Source organism: Narcine bancroftii, chromosome 7 (genome assembly GCF_036971445.1).
Source record: "Narcine bancroftii isolate sNarBan1 chromosome 7, sNarBan1.hap1, whole genome shotgun sequence".
Lineage (NCBI taxonomy): Eukaryota > Metazoa > Chordata > Chondrichthyes > Torpediniformes > Narcinidae > Narcine > Narcine bancroftii.
Window position 1 is genome coordinate 11,946,758 of NC_091475.1, and position 12,890 is coordinate 11,959,647.

Consider the following 12,890-nt stretch of genomic DNA (forward strand, 5'->3'; position numbering starts at 1 on the left):
TTTAAAAAAAAGTTGTACTGTGGCCAGGACCAAAATTAGTAAACAACGAACGGAGGTTCCAAAAGGTGTGAGAAAGAAACCAAGTACTATGTCCAGGAACCACATTACTCCTTCACCAAAAGAATTCTAATGGAGAACAGCAGAATGGGCACTGTCTACGACTTACTCCCACTACAAAGTTCTCTTTATATGATGAGCAATGTTCAGGTTTGTTTCTTTAATAACCTGAAATTTTTAGATAATTTGCAGTGAATTCAAAGTTAGTGAAAGAATGGTTTTTAATAATGAAGATAAGTGGGATCATGGAAGAGGATATGTCTTCAGAGTTGTGGACAAAATGTCCAATCAGGCCAATTTGTAGTAAATTAAAGTATTTTTATTATAATTTGAGGTAACAATGAAATGCAGTGGCACAGTATTAGGGTGATTGTTTTGTTAATATACTCAGGAAGGTCAATAGTGTAGTGCAGGAGAGTGAACAACGTATTGGCCATTGAATTTGTGCCAGGTTCTAAGAACTTAAATTTTTACTGAATCTGCCATTGACGTAAATGGTTATTCAATATCCTCCACCTCAGGTTATGGGTATACTTTATGTAATGAAGTATTTTTGTACATGGAATTAATAGAAAGACATCGGGTTAGTTTTGGTTTAACATTCAAAGATGAATCGTATGACGTGATTCTGCGATAGACAGAGTACCGTATTGACATCATACTGGCAGATCCGGACCGATTAAAATGACAATAGTTCTGTTTTTCCTGAACTGCATCCAGTTGTGATTTCCATTAAAATGATTCAGAGGACCAGAGCAAGTCTTTCTTTTCCAACCCAAATGGAAAATTACACAACTTCTATAAATATTTGGCAGGACTATTTTACTAATATCTGTAGTACCATAATTATCAGTGTGAAAATTCATCTTTTTATCCTATTGTTAGGAGGAAATCAAGTACCAGTAATTCAATTTTTCATTGTTTCTGAGCATTTACACTTTGAATTATGACTTTAAAGGACGATTATAAAGTTTTGCTGCTTCTGATTTTTCATTTAATTCTGGATTTCATGAACTTTGTACTGTAAATATGGAATTAAATTGTTTAAAACTGAACAGTGATTAGCATTTTTAAAATCCATATTTCCAGGTAGATGTCATTTGTTGCAGTAAACAGGGAGTAGTAAACTAAAGTTTGGAAGTCTCGGCAAATCTTTTAATTAAAATATCCTTCTCCTGCTAATAAAATGTTCCACTCTGAGCTTACATTTTTAATTTGTTAGAGTTGACCAATTAAAGGCCTATACAAACAGCTAAATAAAGGCAAAACTGGCTGAAATCATTAATTATTCATAGACCAGAAGGGTTTAATGATTCATGCTTTATTTATGCTAACTTTCAGCACTAGTTTCACCTTTCAATTTGGTGAATCTGTGACTTGGGCCCAAATCCAAAAATTAAGAAAGCACTGTGTTATCCTGAGGAAGAAAATTAGCCTTTATGTATTGTCCTAGTTGCCATTTGACATGGTTGCATTCATTGAAAGGCTGCTTTCCAAGCTTCAAAAGACTTCCTTCAAGTAGCAGAAAACATTCATATTGGCAAAAATTAAATCATGTAATAGGGAACAAGAGGGGAAAAAAGACAACAATTAAACATTTTAAAATGTAGCCATACATTTTAGCACAATAAAAGGCCCTTTTGGCCCACAAGCCCAATTACACCCAATTGACCTACAACCCTGGTGCATTTTGAACAGTGAGAGAAAACCCACTGAGTGACTGTACAAACTCCTTTACAAACAGTGCAAGATTCGAACAGCGTTGCGCTAACTCCCTACACTAACCGTGCCGCCCTTTCTAATATAGATTGCAGGAAGATAAGTTTGGTATAAATACTGCATCTGATCGTTATATGTTGATACACAGGTTTCATTTGCACTTTCTAATTATTATTACCAAAATCTCCTCATGATTACCAGGGTATTTTGTTTTTGGTCAGGCTGACCTTGCAATCTCGGCCTAGTTGGACTTTGAGAGGAGGTTGATTTCTCTGAACAAAAGACAAAATAAAAAATGAAGTTCCAAAATAACAGACAATTATGGAATTAAACAGCCAGCATTTGCAAATAAAGACTTCAGTCAATGATGTACATTTGTAGTCATGTATTGTAATATAGAAAACAAGGGAGCAACTTTTCACACAGCAGTCTCTGACAAACAGCTATGAAATAATGAGCAAGTGATGTTGATTAATGGATATAGATTAGCCAGTCCATTGGTGGGGGGGGGGGGGGGGGGGGGGGACAAAATTAATTGAAATATGTAATGATTTTGGTATATTGATTAAGTGGTGCAAATGTTTTCAATCAACATGGTGTGTCAGGACTCCTATCTCTTTAATTGTACTCAATAGAGTACACCAAATATTCCAGCAAGTAAAATCCTTCATTAATTACAAAAGTGTTTGTCAACAAACTCACAGTAAACAATTGAATAGTTTAACAATGGTTAAACTTTACTGGTTTGTTGCATATAAATGGGTGGGTGACTAATAATAAAGTACCTGGAAGTGGGCTTCACAGTGACTGTAATACAGGTTTATTATATAATTTTAGTACTAGCTTGAGCATGAGAAATTATGATTTTATGGAATTTCAAATTTTAGAAAATAGTTTATATTCTATAAAATGTTGAATAGATGAAAGCAAATAATGACCATAGAATGTGAAATGAAAAGCCAGTGTCCCAGAGAAATTACAAAATCTTGTGTCTTTAGAAACCTGTGCACTAAAGGGTGTTTAAGCAGTTATTCGCAACCTACATTTGGATGTAAAGGAACATTGCAGTCAAGTATAAATCAGATTTCATCAAACTGCACAGGCACACCATGCCTTGAAATTTATCCAAAGATACAACCAAGCGATTTGGGTATTGATGGCAATGAGTTGAAGAGCCTGAAAAGAATGCTATTGAATGATTTTAAAAAAACATTCGAGAATGTTAGCATACATGTGTAGAGTCAAGAGTCAGGGTAATTTTAGGATTGGTATTGAAAAGTTTTATTGAAGAGGTTTGATTATATGTGAAATGAACTTCCACATCAAATAATTTTATTCAGGAACTGTTGGATACTGTAGATGAGGGTGTTAATGTTGCAGAAAGAATGTGGACAAAATTTAAGTTTAGTACTTTGTGAACAGCTAATTTTAGAAAGTTGGCTCTTAAATAATTAGGTATGGATGTTAAAAACATGTGGGATGCTGATGAGAAATAAAACTGGTAGCTACCTGCTTGAAGTTTGCAATATTCTTGAGTCACTATGATTTTGCCAAGTACTCTGCTTTCTTCCACATCCCACAGATGTGCTGGTGGATTAATTAGCGACAGAGTGACAAAAAAAATTGCATGAATAGGGATGTGAGAATGAATAAATTATAGGATTATGCCTAAATAAGGTAGAAAATGGAATTGATAATACTCTGGAGCTGATATGAGCCTGACAAGACAAATGGCCTCTGGTGTAATAAACATTAGTAATCTTGATTTACTTTAATAAAACTTAATACATTCTGTTGCAGTTGGCAATGCTTAAAAAAATCCATCTAGTTACTGTTAGAATTTAAATATCCAAGTTATTCACGACAGGTGAACTTGGCTTAAATAATCAGAGATGAGAAAGTTACACATGCACAAACTTTCAGTAAAAATGTTCTCTGGCACCTTTTACAACCTTTCAATTCTCAAAGTATTTTGCAGCCAACTTAATACTTCTGAAGTATCTACAGCCAAATTGCATACTGGAAGCTCTTATAAACAGCAAGATAATGGCTATGTTTTCAGTATGTTGATGAGATTCATTATAAATTGTGGGGGGTGAAGGATCCCCCTCGCTTTAAGTAGTCCCATGGAATCTGAAATGTCCATCTGGGAAAGCAGATAGGGTTGTAGTTTGGGCCTTTCGTGCATAATTCTTTTGGGATTTAGTTGAGTGCTTGGATTTTTGTGCTAATTTGTCCAGAGTAGTTTATTAAACTTGAAAGCACCTTAAAAATGTGACACCTTGTCTTGAGTTTAAAAATATCAGGTAAAAAGGATTGATTGAGGCAAAATTGAGATGCATTACATAGGGACTACACAGAAAATGTTTGTGTGCTGGGGACTTCCTGGAATACATGTTCCAAAAGTCATCGTACAGTATTTACCTTTTCTTCAATTTCAAATTTATCTTTTACAATGTTTGTTCAATATTTAAGAATTTCTGTCGTGCAAATTGATATCTTATTTGAATTCATGCTATTTGTATAGGCATTTTATTTTTCATGATTGACGTGCAGTTTGTAGCAATAGCTAAGCCTATTTGTTCCATCTTTGGCATCCTTTGGGATGATACGCCCCACACCTTTTCAAAGCCCAGATCACTGGAGATCTTTATGGGCTAGTTAAATTGCACATTTCAATGTTGAACTTTTTTTAGAAAAAACTGTTTTCAAAGTTGACTTAGAGGTACAAGAGACTGCAGATGCTAGAATCTAAAATTTAAAAAAAAAACTGCTGGGGGAACTCTTTGGGTCAGGTAACATCTGTGGTGGAAAAGATCTGGCCAATATTTTGGGCCAAGGCCTGACTTCTTCATTAGTGCCGACAAACACCACATTGGTGTTTATTGCACAATATTTGAATTGGATATTGTGTCATGCAAGCACAGTGATGTGCCACGGATGTCGCACGTAACCATGTCTGTGTACCTTAGAGTGACATGCCTGTCGATGCACTTCACTCTCTTAAAGAATCTAGTTGAAACTAATTCAGAATATAGATGGAAGGCGTCAATCAGTAATGATGAAGTACTGTATTATTTGGGCATTGAAATAAATTAGCACTTTTTTCCCCACCATTTTGAGGCCTGTAATGAAAATTATACCAGCCAGGTTCCTATATGAAAGTTAGGTTAGCCACAACCCAATCTTGGTCTCGTGCGATATTTATAACCCTAATCCTTTTACCTATAAATTTGCCCTCAAGGTGGTGGTTGTGGAAAAGTATCACGCTGCTGCTATTGGGCAGAAATTAGAATGCACTATGACACAGAATAGAAGGCACTACCCTCACCATAATTGAGTACTTAATTCCAATCCTGGTAGTCAAATAGGTTCACAAAGACATTCACAAGCAACATTTGAATGGAATTCAGTGGTTAAACTTGACTAATTGGTTGCATATAAAATGGGTGGGTGACTAATAAGTACCTGGAAGTGGGCTTCACAGTGACTGTAATACAGGTTTATTACGTTTTTATTTGCAGCAAGTTAATGAATGTATTGCAGCTTTTGTACTTTGATAATTAACTATGTTCTGTATGAAATAATATTGTTTGTGCAGAACAAGGTTATTGTTAATTTTTAGACATATAGGAAAAGATTTTAGGTTTTGTTTTCATAATTACTATTGTAAAGGCATTAGATTTTATTTGGATTTATTGTGCAGTGACTCATTTTTTTTAAACTAAATGTTATCTTTCTACAAGATGACTGTGATAGCTTAATTTCAATGTTCTCAAGAACTACTTGGATTTTAAATTTCTTTGTTAAGGGGTCATTGCGATCTTTGTATGATGTACGATAAAGGCTGCTGTTTCTCATGCAGAGTGCTTGCAACCACCCTTGTGTGTTCTATTACTACAGGTTGAAAGTATAGTCTAGATCAGCTTGAGGCTTACGTTCCCTGTCAAAGCTGCTTAATTGTCTTGGAGAATGTCTGCCCCCTTCCCAACACAGTTGCCAAATTTTGCTCAATTTAAGTTTGTGAATGTGTCCATACACTTCCAGCCTAATCTAAGGACATTTTTTTTAAATTCATCTTTGTTTCCTGTGTAATAGTGATTGAATTTTTCAATGAAATGATCAACAGAGAAAATTTCTGAATTTCACCAGTAATCACACCACACCCTGCTTCTGTCCAGCATTGTTTCATTTTGAGCTATGCAAAATAATCCTAAATCTACCCATCATGTTTCAAATGTTGCTTTCACATTATACCACCTCAACAGTAGGTGACATTGAACTCTTAAGCAATAGCATTGCAAGAAATTCTTGTCAGTATTAAGTTTTAACTTTCTGAGCTGGATGTATTAAAATCAGCCACCTAATTATGTTTTCATTCAGTAACAAAGCTAGTTTTCTGCCTGTATTTTTCTGAAGCATCCACTTGTAAAGCAATGGCTATACTACTTATATTCCTTTACTAATTCTTAAAAAGCACAAGAAAATCAGAAACTAAATGCAATGATTGAAATATTCATTAATTAATCTGTACAATTTGTACCTATTTGAATTGAAGTAAACTCTAGTTTACAAAACTACAGGGAGGGTGTGAAAGAAGAGGGAAAAGGCTTTGTTTAAAACTTGATCCTACACTGTAGCGATTGAACAGTCACCAAATCTATCACTACTTGTTAACACAAGCAAAATGGGCCAGGGCAAGATACCTTTTGCATTTCCCTCGATTGCAAAGACGGACTGCATTTATGTCCCCACTGCAGCAATGTGGGGAGGCATCTGGTCTTCACCAAAGAGAAATTAACAGTTTGAGACTTGGATGACTTTATCCATCCTGAACCCTTTTCCAATTCCTTTTTAAATATGTACCCGGTATATATTTTCCAAGTTTACTTGCACTTCTTGCAACTTTAATGAAAATAATTGGAAAGTTGACCCCTCCGCACCTTTAGACAGGAATTGATATAGCAGATTCGGGGTGGGCAGGAATGTGTGTTGTAGCTGCTAATTATCCTCCCCGTGAAGAAGGCATGAAACATTTAATTATAACTGCAATTTAATGATTTGCATTTTATTTCATCTTTTAAAAGATAAAATTAAGGGAGTACTTGGAAGAAAACTGATGGTTCGAGCAGCTGTCACTTTTTTTCTGGTATGAACACGATCAAATGAAAACTGCATTCAATTTTGGAATCCCAAAGGACTTTGCTTTCCCAACAAAACTGAAGGAGGTATTCTCATCAGGCATGAATCTGTCAAAACATTGTCAGTAGTTATTTGCTATGATTTTAACTGGAAAGTGTATTGAAAAATGCTTCTACAGTCTGGAGAAAAACAATTATGCAAGGAGTAAATCGCTGATCATGAAACTAGTCAGAAGTAGCGTGCAAGTTTTCTGGTTAACCTCAAAAACAGTCTTTGATAGACACGTACTGCAAAACCTGGAAATATGGATTTTTAAAAATCATGGGAAACGGCAATGCACAGTATGTTAGTCAACATCTGGCAGAGTAAGGTGGATTTATGTTAGATCCAAGCTTCATTTTACCTGGCCTTTCGTGCTGACCTACCTCCTGTGTATTTCGAGGATTTCTTTTATTGTAGAAGTCAATTTTATAAATATAATTTAATGGTAAGTACAAGGCATGTTAATGTGGTTATTGACTTGCTTCCATTTTTTTTGGAGGAGGAGGGGTGAGTATTTAATTTTCTGGGAGTTTGCTTTTCATCTGTATTTGCTGCTTTTGCGTGCATTGTAGCATATGCAAACGCCAATGCAGGTTCAGTGAATAATGGCATCCATATATAATCTCTTGGGACTTGAGAGCAGCCCTTGGGGGGGAAAAAAAAACTTGCCCCAGTTTTCTGAGACTCCCGATTCCAACCATTTCACAGATCTTTGATTTTTAAAAAAATCATCTCTTCCCAAAATCTTAACATGACACTCAGTCTGGGTGAGGGAAGGCAACTGTATCTTATTATCACTATTGAATTTGAGTGGAGATAATTTTGTAACAATCTCACACCACTTAAAAGCTTCCTTAAGGAAGGTTTACCATGTAGGTCAGGTTGCTGTGAAGCTATCGCTCAGCAGCTGGACACAGAATTTTGGAGAGTGAGGAAAAAATACACAAAAAGCTCCTTTATTATCATGGTACAGTAAAGAACATTTTATTCCCCGAAAAAATGTTGATGCAGAATATCCTTTATTAAATCCTTTGTAGTTTTATTAGGTTTTTAAAAATCAAGAGTATTATTCTAGATTTTAAGGTTATTTTCCATGTCAGGCTTTAATTATAATTGCATTACATGCCCATATTGATTTGCAAAATTTACGTTGGAATATACTACTGATCTTGTGGAATGTATTTTAAACTTGAGGTCATTTTGGTCTCTGTTATTTTCCCTCAGAACATGTTGAAGGAATTTAAAGGAAACTTGTTTGTATCCTTTCATACACATTGGTGATAAATATTGTGTTACTTTATAAATTTACATGCTAATGAGGTAACAAAGGTACCTGCAAAGTCTGACAAAATGTGTAAAAGTTCTTAAGAGTTGTATTTGTAGGAGCTTTTTTTAATTGGTCTGTTTGGGCATGAAGTAAAACTGTATAAAGCTCCAAGTCCTTTGTCTTTGTGAATTAGACATTTTTCTTTCTATTTGCCCTGGATTCATTCACCTGAATGTAAAAGTTTATCCATTTAAGTTGTGTTTTTTTCAAATTGGTAAGTGAAGTTGGTTATTTTGAAGCATCATTTTCAAAACGATTGTACATTGTCGTGCAGTAGTTGCTCACAGACACCAAAGATTAACCAATAGCTTTAGGCTTTGACTGTTCTGCTCTCGAATTAACCACTTAACTTCAGTGTCTTTTGTGTAATACATTTATAAAGAAATGGTAATAAATGAATTGTTTCTGTATTTAATAGATTTTGATTATTTTTATCTCATACATTTTGCTTTTGAAAGGAAACTTTTAAAGATCAAGTTTAAGATTCGAGACCATGCATATTCCCCTCCATTCAAACAATCATGTTTTTCCCCCAAAACAACTATGATCCAAATACTTCGAGCAAGTTTCTATTACACTCTTAACTCCCTTCCAATTGTGGTCACTTTTTAGGTGCCGAGCGTGATTCTAAATGTTCTTCTGTACCATTAGCTCTTGCCTTATATTCTTAGTTAATCTAAAGTATTCTGATTTATCCTTTGCACTGTAAAATGCTCCTTGGGTTCACATATGCATTTTTTAATTTTAAAATTGCTCATTGCTGCCAGATTTATTTTGTCACTCATTATTCAGTCCCATATTGAGCGGATCAATTCGTAACTCAATGCTGACGGAAACTGAAGCAAGTTCATGAACAATAGCCACTAAAATGTTGCTTGGAGATTGCCTATTGCCCAACAACTATTTAATGATTCAGGAAGAGAATGCTAAAACCAGTCTTTGAGAATTGTTTCAATAATAATAATCAGTTCTGAAGCAAAAGAAATAAAACACACTCCTGGTCATGGTCCAATACTTTAGTACCATGGATGCGAATCAACTAAAGCACTATCCCATTTTATAATCAATTGACCATTTTTATATGGCACTGAGCACAAAATGGATAGGAGTGTCGGTATCCTAAAGCTTGGTCAAAAAGAAATGAGATGCAGGGATATTCTATGATATAGGCTATAAATGCAGACAGATTACCAAAGAATGTCAGGAGATGTACAAAAGGCCAGAATTGAAAGAATGCAAAGGTCACATAGGGTTTGTGAATTACAGAAGATGGGAGTGGGTTCATGGAAGGATTGGAATGCAAGAACTTTAAAAAAAATTGAGGAGATGGGCATTGAGGCTTGAGTCTAGGGATGGTGCACATAAAGGACAACACAAGTTGGGATGCAGGGAGGAAAGTTTTGGATGAGCACAGATTTATGGAAACTGAACAGGATAGCGTTAATAAAACCTTCGAGCAGTTGAGCCGAGGCAATGGTGGAGATTGGTAGGAAATGGTCCCAGTAAAAGATTGTGTGGTAAAAGCTTAGCTCTGGTCAAGAATGTTGAGGGTGCAAGTCAATCAGCTCAATTTGTAATGACTGCCCTGACTAGGAGCAAAATGATAAGACTTGAGGGCAGATGATGAGGGGAACTGGGATTGGATATCAATTGGATCAGAAAGATCTTTACTCTAAATCAGTGCTTTTCAAATTTTTTCTTTCCACTCACATCCCACCTTAAGTAATCCCTATGCCATCAGTGCTCGAGGCTGAAACAGTAAACATTAGAATGGGAAAGTGATTTGGAATGAGCAAGCAGCCTGGATCCACACGACTTAGCAACCACACAGACAGGCTAACAAAAGCTTGAGCCTCCACAAGAACAGGAATAATTGAATTTGCATCGGAATCAACAATAAGCAGATTATAAAAAAAGGAATTAAATATCCACACATATATTCCAAAGCAATTTTTAGTTATTACAACATAAGTGAAGGATAATATTTATAATTTAGTTTCAAGCAACCATTCTTAACCCTTTTGGGGCTATGGCCCACATGGATAGGAAATTGGTTAAGAAATAGGAAACAAAGGGTTGGGGTAAGCGGGTCTTTTTCAGGATGGCAGGATGTGACGAGTGGAGTGCTGCAGGGATTGGTATTGGGTCCTCAGTTGTTTGTAATTTATGTAAATGATTTGGATGAGGGGATTATTAATAACTTGAGCAAATTTGCAGATGACACGAAACTGGGTGGCGGTGTGGGGTGTGAGGAGGATGTCAGGAAAATGCAGAGGGACTTGGACAGGTTGGGGGGGGAGTGGGCTGCTGAATGGAAGATGACGTTCAATGTAAGCAAATGTGAGGTTATCCATTTTGGGGGCAATAATAGGAAAGCTGAGTATTATTTAAATGGAGACAAGCTAGGGAGTGGGGAAGAGCAAATGGATCTGGGAGTACTTGTTCACCGGTCACTGAAGACTAGCATGCAGGTTCAGAAAGCTGTGAAGGCTAATAGCATGTTGGCTTTCATAAAGAGGGGATTGGAGTATAGGAACAGAGACGCCCTTCTGCAGTTGTACAGGGCCCTGGTGAGACCCCACCTGGAGTATTGCGTCCAGTTCTGGTCTCCAATTTTGAGGAAGGACATACTAGCTATAGAGGGTGTGCAGCGCAGATTTACAAGGTTAGTTCCAGGGATGGCGGGGTTGACATATGCTGAAAGACTAGAAAAACTGGACTTGTATCCGATGGAGTTTAGAAGGATGAGGGGGGACATGATTGAGGTATACAAAATCATCAAGGGGATAGACAGGGTGAAGTCGGATTACTTGTTCCCAATGATGGGGGAGACGAGGACTAGAGGGCATAGTTTAAGAATACAGGGTAGGCCCTTTAGGATGGAGATGAGAAAACATTTTTTTACCCAGAGAAGTGTGAATCTGGAATGCTCTGCCATAGAGGGTGGTAGAGGCAGATTCGCTGATTATGTTCAAAAGAGAGTTAGATAAGACTCTAGTGGGCAAAGGAGTAAAGGGTTATGGGGATAAGGCTGGAAAGGGGTACTGATGGTAGTGATCAGCCATGATCTGTAAAATGGCGGTGCTGGCTCGAAGGGCTGAAGGGCCTACTCCAGCTCCTATTGTCTATTGTCTACTCAAATTTATGTGAAGCAGTCGATTTAGTTGGGTTCTTCCACACCTCTACCAACTACGTTTGAAAAATGGTTTCAGTCTGTGGCTCCCTTAAATGTGCTGTGCCCCCCCCCCCCCCCCTATTAAGAATAGCTCCTTTGAAGAATAAACTATTCAGGTGCTATGGAACATTTATCAAACCAAGTGAAAGTTTAAACTCTGGAAGAAATAGGGCTGCAGCCTCAGTTCTGCTTTCAAGCATGAATGACCTGATTGAGAAACTTACGACAACAATATCAGATATTTGAGACACAAAGGTCATTTGTTACAGAGAATATACTGGTCTCACTATGAGCCAAGTATTAAAAATCAGGACCAATTTATCAGGGTATTTAATTTTCAAAGTAATCAATAAAACTGAGTGCAAAGTCAAAGGGAGAGAGGGACAAGAAAAACACATGGGTCACGTGAGGGACGGCAGGCCACCAAGTTTCATTCTGACGTCTGCCAGGCTACTGTCTCTTTGGCATGTTTCACCATATCCTGGTTCATCAATCCCATATATGCCCAGGTCCTGCACCATTCAAAGGTTTCTTTCATGTCACATACTATATTGAAAATGTAATGTACATGGTAAACTTCAACTTTTGTCTGCTGCAAGGCAAAGAGACCATGAGCATTGCTTGGCACCTCTAATAATGGGAGGAAGGGAAGCAAGAGAGTCCCTTCAGACACTGACTGCCCTTGGATTCACTCCCGCAGCCTCTACAGCCGCAGACTCCAGTTCAAATCATTGGACGACCCAAGCTCCAGATTCAAACCTCCAATACAATCAGGAAGCCTTAATCACCTGAGGCCCTTCTTGCCCTCAGCACCCTCTCGATTCTGATAACCTGGTTCCCACGAGCCAGTCTCCAGCAGCCCGCAGCCTGTTTGAGTCCTTTGACCGCAAGTTGCCAACAGCTCGCCGTCTTTGCATTAACTCCTCTACATTCCCAGTCAAGATGAAGGGGTTTTGGCCAGGAACATTGACAATACTTTTTCTCCCACTGATGGTGCTCAACCTGCCAAGATCCTCCAGTAGACTGTATTTAGCTTTGTCTTTCAGCATTTGTATGCCTCCTGTGTGTCTCCAGCATTCAGTTTGCTTCTATTTGTTCCTGATCATCTGATTGTGAATGGGCCGTGTGGTGGAGCAGGAACAGATTAGTAGATGACCTTCTATGTGTGCAAAATTCTACAAATTAGAAGTGAAGCAACAAATAGATCCTCTCCAGCACGATTTCAATCGGTCACATGCCCAGTATCTGATTCCTTTATTCTGTAATAGGAAGAGATTACCAGGTGGACAGAATAAAGATGCATGGATGTGCTTTCTTTCCACAAAGAAATGAAATATTCACATTGATTCTGGGATTCTCTGGACAATAGCTGCTCAGCGTGGGGGAGAAAGATTGAGAACTTCAAGGGTATGCACTGGGAACACACCT